Source organism: Argentina anserina, chromosome 7 (genome assembly GCF_933775445.1).
Source record: "Argentina anserina chromosome 7, drPotAnse1.1, whole genome shotgun sequence".
Lineage (NCBI taxonomy): Eukaryota > Viridiplantae > Streptophyta > Magnoliopsida > Rosales > Rosaceae > Argentina > Argentina anserina.
Genome location: NC_065878.1, coordinates 19214886 through 19223064, shown reverse-complemented (window position 1 = coordinate 19223064; position 8179 = coordinate 19214886).

The following is an 8179-nucleotide window of genomic DNA, read 5'->3' as shown; positions in this document are numbered from 1 at the left end:
TTTTTGCAAGTCATGAGGGACTGAGTCACTGAAGGTTTGGTATTTATAAGGAGCTCGGTTTTGGCAGATGAGTGTGGCAGTGGGTATCACCTGGGCCTCCTTTGCCTCGAGAGGTCCACCATAAATTTAAGTTATTTCCTCTTAATTGTTTCACAGAGAAAAATGTTAGTGTCAAAGTTAAAATCGCTTGGTGCTTATGAGTTATAATAATGGAGTTTGGTTGTTTACTCAGAAATGGAGTATTATAACTATGGTGGGTTCCCGAATCAAGACGTCATGGTCTACTAAGCTCAGTAACTGCACCAAATCTCACTTTAGCTCTGTGATGACACTGTGACTGTGTATTTCTAGCCTTCTAGGGTTTATGGAGCTTCAGCTCCAAAGCTATGCACAGTGATGACCCTTTTGATAAAGAAAGAGATTTGCAGAGCAGAATAAGATCAAGTTAGGGATACCCCTTTTCTAACCAAAGAAAAAAGTTAGGGATACCGGATACCCCTTTCAGAAAGGCTCAAGCTTTATCTGGCAGGGACAGTAAAAAGTGAAACTAGTAACAAACTGCAAAAGAGTTTTTCACTTTTCAGTATTTTACCTCAATGATAGGCAATGAGTGTTTTACAAATGGTATAATGATTCTGTGGACGCGACTTTACATGAGATCTAGCAATGGCGCCGCGCCCTTCTTGCTGAGATTGATCAATCAAGGGCTTAGCTTAGATCATGTTTATATAGTGACATATCATAAATTAATGAGTTTTTTTCACCAAGAGTCCTTCAACTCTGGTGTACCTACTAATGTGATACCTCAATTCTTAATCGTACCAATGTAATACCCAGACTCTAGTATTGCTATCATTGAAGTACTTCCGTCAGTTTTTTTCAACTTCTCCGTCATCTTGGTGACGTGGCAAGTACGTGGGGCCCACAAAGAGGGTTAAAAGATAAAATTAACCCCATCTGAGAGGAGCAATGTTTTTCCCGCCATTTATCAAGAAAAACACCCAATAATTCCAATTTTGGTGCTAATTTTCCCTCTATACTCTTTAATTTGTGTCTCTTATCTAAACTAAAAAACTACCGCTAACCAGTCGACTACAATCTGATAAAACCTAGATCAATCTCATTTTCTATTTTTACCCTATCACTTGTTAAACTAACAGAATAAATATAGAAATTTATATGGAACATCTCATTTCCACAATCTCATAAGAATATAGAAACACATAACTTAACGAAATTCAAATACATGTTTAAGTACCATTAGTTCTTACAAGCAAAAATCATGGCAGATTAACATAAAAGGTGGCAACTAATGGTACTTAAACATGTATTTGAATTTCGTTAAGTTATGTGTTTCTATATTCTTATGAGATTGTGGAAATGAGATGTTCCATATAAATTTCTATATTTATTCTGTTAGTTTAACAAGTGCTACGGTAAAAATAGAAAATGAGATTGATCTAGGTTTTATCAGATTGTGGTCGACTGGTTGGTGGTAGTTCTTTAGTTTAGATAAGAGACACAAATTAAGGAGTAGGGAGGGAAAATTGGCGCCAAAATTGGAATTGTTGGGTGTCTTTCTCAAGATAAAGGGCGGGAAAAACATTGCTCCTCTCAGATGGGGTTAATTTTATCTTTTAACCCTCTTTGTGGGCCTCACGTACTTGTCACGTCACCAAGATGACGGAGAAGTTTAAAAAAACTGACGGAAGTACTTCAATGATAGCAATATTAGAGTCTGGGTATCACATTGGTACGATTAAGAGTTGAGGTATCACATTGGTAGGTACACCAGAATTGAGGGACTGTTGGTGAAAAAAACTCTAAATTAATTCACAAGGTGTTAGGTGTGATCAAATCAGTAGAGATTAGAGAGTAAGAGGGTGTCTTGAGCTTTCTAGATGGGGGAACACATCATTCAATGGGGTTTGATCATGGATGTGGCATATTGGATTGAAGGGAAATTTCATTGGGGGTGTTTGTACCATTATTTGCTTCAATTTTAACTGCACTCTGGTAAGTAGTGACCTGATTTAGTAACTGCATTACTCATGTTGTAAGTTTGATTGAAGAAGAAATGGAAAAAGGAAATTCTATTATGGTGATCTAGACTACTACTCTAGACAGATATTCTGAAATGGAACTTTGGACTTTAGGTCTCACTTGTACTTGTTGGGGCATAAGTAAAGGCAAGAAGGTAATTTTTTGTACAAAGTGTGCTGTACCAAGAATTGGAATTATTCATCATCTATCTCTCAATTATGTGTGATTGTTTCCAAAATCAATAAGACTCCGCTTTCAAAAAAAAGAAAGAAGGGCAATCAGATTAAGTTGTTACTAATATAGTAAAATATGGGAATGAAAAATAAATTTTCCGGTTATTGAATACTATTCTAAATTCTAACCCAGTCTTTTCTCATGATATTGGAATTAAATTTTAGGTTTATGTTAACACTAATTTGTATATGCATCATTACATCCCATGACATTACGCCCATACTTCTCTAAAATAGAAAATGCAAGAAAGCAAAATGGAGGATTATGTACTAATTTTGGGAGTAAGGACAGGGTGAGATCACATGCTGCACATGGTTACAGCACCGCGAAGTGGGCCCACGCCTTTGACGGTTGATTATGCGTTAAAATTGATTTTGCCTCTGTCCCTTTGCACACGTGTCGATTGACACAACGGAGGCTTTCTGTTCCCAGTCGCTCAGACCAAAAGTGCTTCCCGTGCTCTACTTTTTATTGTTTCGACGGTCAATATTCGTCATTAGAGAATCTGCAGCGTACACGTGTAACTGTAATTCTAAAGGTTATATGGATTTGGGACTTAATTTTATTTTTGTTGCTGTCATCCATTTTGCATATGCAACTTTGGATTCGAATCCTTTCACATTTTAAATCATGTCCTTGCCAATTGTTTTTTTGGCGAGATGTCCTTGCCAATTTTGGAGACTGGAATCCAGTTCAATTAAAATTTTCTAAATTTCTAAGCCAAAATTTTCTTGTATTTTAGTTGTGTAATGCTTTAGTAATGTTTTTAAAATTGTCCGGTTATGCGTTTTAACTAGTTTCCATAATAACATAATATGTGGTTAAGTAATGTCGAGAACTAGCAGAGCCTCTCCGCTAGGGTTGGGAGTGTGGAGCCTCTGAGTAGGGTTTTCCGTTAACTCTGGCACTGTCACTTCTACTCGAAGGGCGCTCTTATTGACCCCAGTGTCGTGTACATCTGATTCAACCCTCCTCGTTTCCAGCTTCTGCAAGGATTCAGGTTTGGCCTCACAAGTCATAACCCAAATACAGGGTTCTTATTGACCCTGGTTTGGGGATGTCAGAGGCAAGGGTTGGGGTTCAGATCTAGGATCCGAGTTTATCCTAGGTAGTGCTTCCGGCCGCTATGGTGTGTTGGGGCGAGGCATGGTCAGGTCGGCAGTTGGTTATGCAGGTGTTGGTCTAGAGGAGAGATGTGCAAAGTGAGATGGTTGTTCAAATCTCAAAATCGGATCATGCCAAATCAAGTTTATGGTGTTGGCGCCGATGGTTTAGGCTTTAAGAAGCTGGAGCGACGATGATGGTTCCTCTTGAAGTGCCTATTGAAGCCTCGACCTATGGCGGCAAATTTACCATGGGTGCCCATAGCAGATTTGGGTGCCCTTTGGTGGCTTTGGGCTGGTGTGGGCCAAGATGGGGTGTGGGCTTTGATTGGGATCGAGGAGATTAGTGTTCGTAGATTTAGCTTATGATTCTTTTTTGGATTGTGACCTTGATATTTGATATTGTTGTTACGTGTGTCGTGTGGTATTACATTCCAAGGTTTGCAACGTTGAGATTGCTGGGGTCTCTCCTTGGTAGTTTCGCATGGTTCATCGGTGGCCCACAAGGGCATGCCATGTTCATGGTGTATTCCTGGTTTCCTACATATTACACTCTCCTCGGTGACAGACTTTTCTTGGTAGCGATCTTTGTGCCTCTCCTCATAGATTTAACATAGGAATAGTTTGAGCTCTAGTTTAGGGTTTTGGTTATTTTGCACCTATCAAATTCTATCGTAATCTATGAGAGTGGAATGTGTTCATATTATTTTGTACATTTCCTATTATTAATCTAAGACCTTGAGCCACTTTTCAGAAAAAAAGGAAAAATTAGTTTCCATGATCTTTTAAGTTTTGCGCTTTTTTATACCGGTCTATACTCTTGATTGAGAGGTGTTAATGTTTTACTTTGTTTTGTTGAAGACTTGAAGTAGTAATTGGGTTTATGTTAAACTGCTTGTAAACCTTTTTCGTTGGCGTGTGCAGTTCATCATTTGTAATTATCGAGAATTCTTTTGATCTAACTCAAGGGGAAACCAACTAAATTTATAAAATTCAATAGTGTTAGATTTTCTAAACAAACATATTTATCTTATAAACAAACTTTAATGAACTACTTACTACAAAACTCAATTTGTAACACTATAAATCTAGTGTGGAAAAAATTATATGGAAGGAATTAAAGTGCTCAAGTACTCTGTCTTAGATAAATTCATGAATCAATGTACTAGCTAGTTACTAACAACAAAAGCATGCTCATATTGTCTAGCCACATTGGTTTGTTGAATACATACATTTAGAAATTCAATATTTCCAATTATACAAAAGCCAGAAAACTCCATTGATAATTCTAAAGCCCCCACTAATAATTGAATTTGCACTCTTGTCTGGAAATCTCATACATCATCTTTCTCATAGATAAACATGATCTACTTCTTGCTCATTACATGTCATAGACAACCAACCATGGGAAACAACCGAATCCTCAATCAGCTGCTCGCAATTCACTATTGCAGTGAACAATTCTCCAACCTAATCACTTCATTAGTTAATTTCCACTAAAAAATGTATGTTTTCTCCCAAACAACATAAATATTCCAGAGCATGCTAGAAATCAAAGACCTATAATTGATATATTCTCATCCTACACTCCACTCAAACGGGAAGTTAATTAGAACACTAATCTAATCAAGTCCTCTCCCTTTCATAAAGGGAACTTCTACTTGAGAATTAGTCATTACTCATTAGGTACTATGATCTTGACCCCGGCATTTTAAGTACTGCAAGAAAAATGAGGTGCATACAAATATGTATATAGAGCCCCTCTTATTAACATGCAGTGTTCAAGGAATAGGGAACAGTTGCTATTTTATATTTCTGAGTTTCTTTTTCTTCCATTGGATTCAATGGGTATCTATATTTGTGTTGCTTTCCCAATAGCTTGATTGGTAAGAGCTATATATAACTAACTGTATAGTTTTGTTAAATGAAAACTGCAGGCAGCCCCTTAAAAAAGCTAGATACATGTCTATGGTTAATCATGATGCAGTCATATGAGTCATGTCTAACTCACGGTTAGTGAGAGTGTCTAGAAGCTAATTAAATGAGCATCTAGGATCATGGGCAGTGAATTGACTAAGATCAATTAAGCTTAATTAATCAAGCTTTGCTATTTTATTGATAAGTTAGAGGTTCTTGCCCTTTCCTGTTGTTCTTTATCAAACTTGAGGTTTAGGACCACTACGAATAATGATTCTACTAACAGATACATATGTAAAAATATACATTTACCGGCTTTATCAGTTTTTGCTATTCTGGCTAATAGAATTATTAGCAAGGGTGACAAAAATTTGCTCCGTCCCAAAAAAAAATCATCTCTAAATGGGTTCTCTCTAGTAGTGGGGGTCTGATTCTTGCCTTGGTAGAGAGGTGTACTAGGAAAATGAATGCATTGGAATTGGAAGGAGCCCAGAGGAAATGTAACACAGAGCTCTAGCTAGCTGCTGCAGATTTAATAAATTTGTATGCAGGGGCTGCAACATATTTGAAGAGGTATGTTAATGGGATGGGTAACATTAACTCTAAAAATAAGGTGGTCCTTATGGTTCTATTTAAGCATGGCTCGTTATTTGGGGGTGAAATTTGATGAGTTCTCTTACTTGTATGGCCAGTCAAGAAAAATTGAAGTCCAGCTGCACAATGAAGCAACTCTGAAACAGTTCAACTATGCTAATTCGATACCACATGAAGAAACCCAAAAAGACATTTTAATCTAAAAATATGGAGGATGAATCTATGATTTGATTTGATTGAGAAAGTGGTAAACTGCTGCTTCAAATTAATGCTGCAAAATCAATTAGCTATCCAACAATATCCCCAGTGCTATATTTAGCCATGCAGATACTATATACTACAGTTCATGAACCTTGAGCTTTGACCATACACAATGGCGATGACAATTAACAAATATATGTAATGAAATTTACTAATAGATTGAATCAGTTCTTCAATTAAATCATAACTCTTGTTCATGCATTTCCAAGTTGGATTAGAATATGACAATCCTGGTATCTGATCAGTTACCCTTTTTTTGCAAGAGATTGTGAGAGAGATCTTTTCTCAAATTAATTTTACATCTCCTTTTGCTATCCAAGTATTGCATGTGGATCAGCAGAAAATCTTGTGAAGGTTATTCTTGATTGATTATGCCGTGATGATGGTTACAAAGACAATCTGTATAGACTTTCAACAGTAGATAGATATTCTCTAAAATTTAGCTCATGATCATCTCATGCCATGAATAATCATTGTAAACGAGACAGGACAAAGTAATCGAGGTGATTAATAGTAAACAAATTTCATCTGCAGTTTAATTGCAGGACAAGCAGAAACATATATTGAACAGAAGGCTAATTAACTTCTAAGCTTCAGCTCAATATTAGTCCAATTTGTATGTATCATGCCAATATAGACAGTATTGTTTCAATTTCAGTCAAGTTTCAGTGAAGCACCATTTGTTCCATACATTACTTGAAGTGGGCGAGTTTAGTAACATGCATTTAATGTAATCCGAGACAGATATTTGTGCTACGTGATCATTGCAAATAAAATGCCACATATATGAATTGATAATTGAACTTCCAAACATATATCTTCATCTGCGGCAAGCAATAAAATGCTTTCTGAAGCGTGTATAACAAACCTGCATAAAACTACTTTTCATAAACCAAAAGTCAGAATCTTATATAATTCTTAATTTGGCTCCTTTCTTATGTGCACCAGAATCAATCATTAGCTCTAAATAAAAAACCAGCAGTAGCTCCCTTAAGTAACATGCCTTTCCATTGGATGAAGGAACAATTAGACGTTAAGTTCTTATATGCAAAGTACCCCGAAATATAAAGCTTCCTCATTATCTTGAAGTTAAGTTCATCAACTTGAACAACTCAAACAGCTATATGAAGATTTGCAGATTGAAGTGGGATCTTGTTCCAGAATCACTACAACTGTATGTTCTTCGATTCTTTCACAGATACTGCACGTCTGTTTTATATATCATCTAGTTCAAAGATACTTCCACATGCTTCCATGTGATTTACCTAGATGAATGATCCGATTGATCTTTCAACCACTGGTAAACAGTATAAGTAGTAATAACATGGCAAAACTCATGTTAAATTACTTGGCAATAGAGAGAGAAGGGGTCATTAAAAGAGTACATGATGAATTGATGATTGAAGTTTAAATGTTATTGGATCATTTTAGCTAGATATTGAAATTGGTTGAAACATGAATGTTGAAGTCTTCGGTCCTCAGCTAATTATAATGAAAAAACTCATTGTAGTTAATTACTGGACAGAGATATTTTACTAGTACATAAAATGTGGCAAGCTTAAACTCGTCTTTAGTTAAATTATCAAGTAAAAGTTAAGGTAGAGGATTAACCTTTATATATGCTCTAAAGAGTTGATGGTCGTTCAAGCAGTTTTCGACTCCTGATCGAAATCTGAGTAGCCAAGGGGCAGTACTTGTAGCCAGGTTCCTGCAATTTATTTAGCTGCTAATGGAGTTGGATAACTATCTCACATGCTTCCATGTGAGGTATGCATGCATTTTTCAAACCTTCGGGGAATAATTGCCACAGAAAAAGATAATACAAGAAGAACAACCAGGAACCAAATCGATGAGTCAACTTTCTAAAACCAGTTTTCAAGGGACATAAAACGTCATTCCCTATATACTTGTTCAGATCATAACTTACATTTCTTATTGATCAGCAGTTTTAAGCAAACTTATATCAAATGAAAATGGAGTACATGAAATTTCCGTTGACTCGTCGGGTAATAAAACGAATAATTATC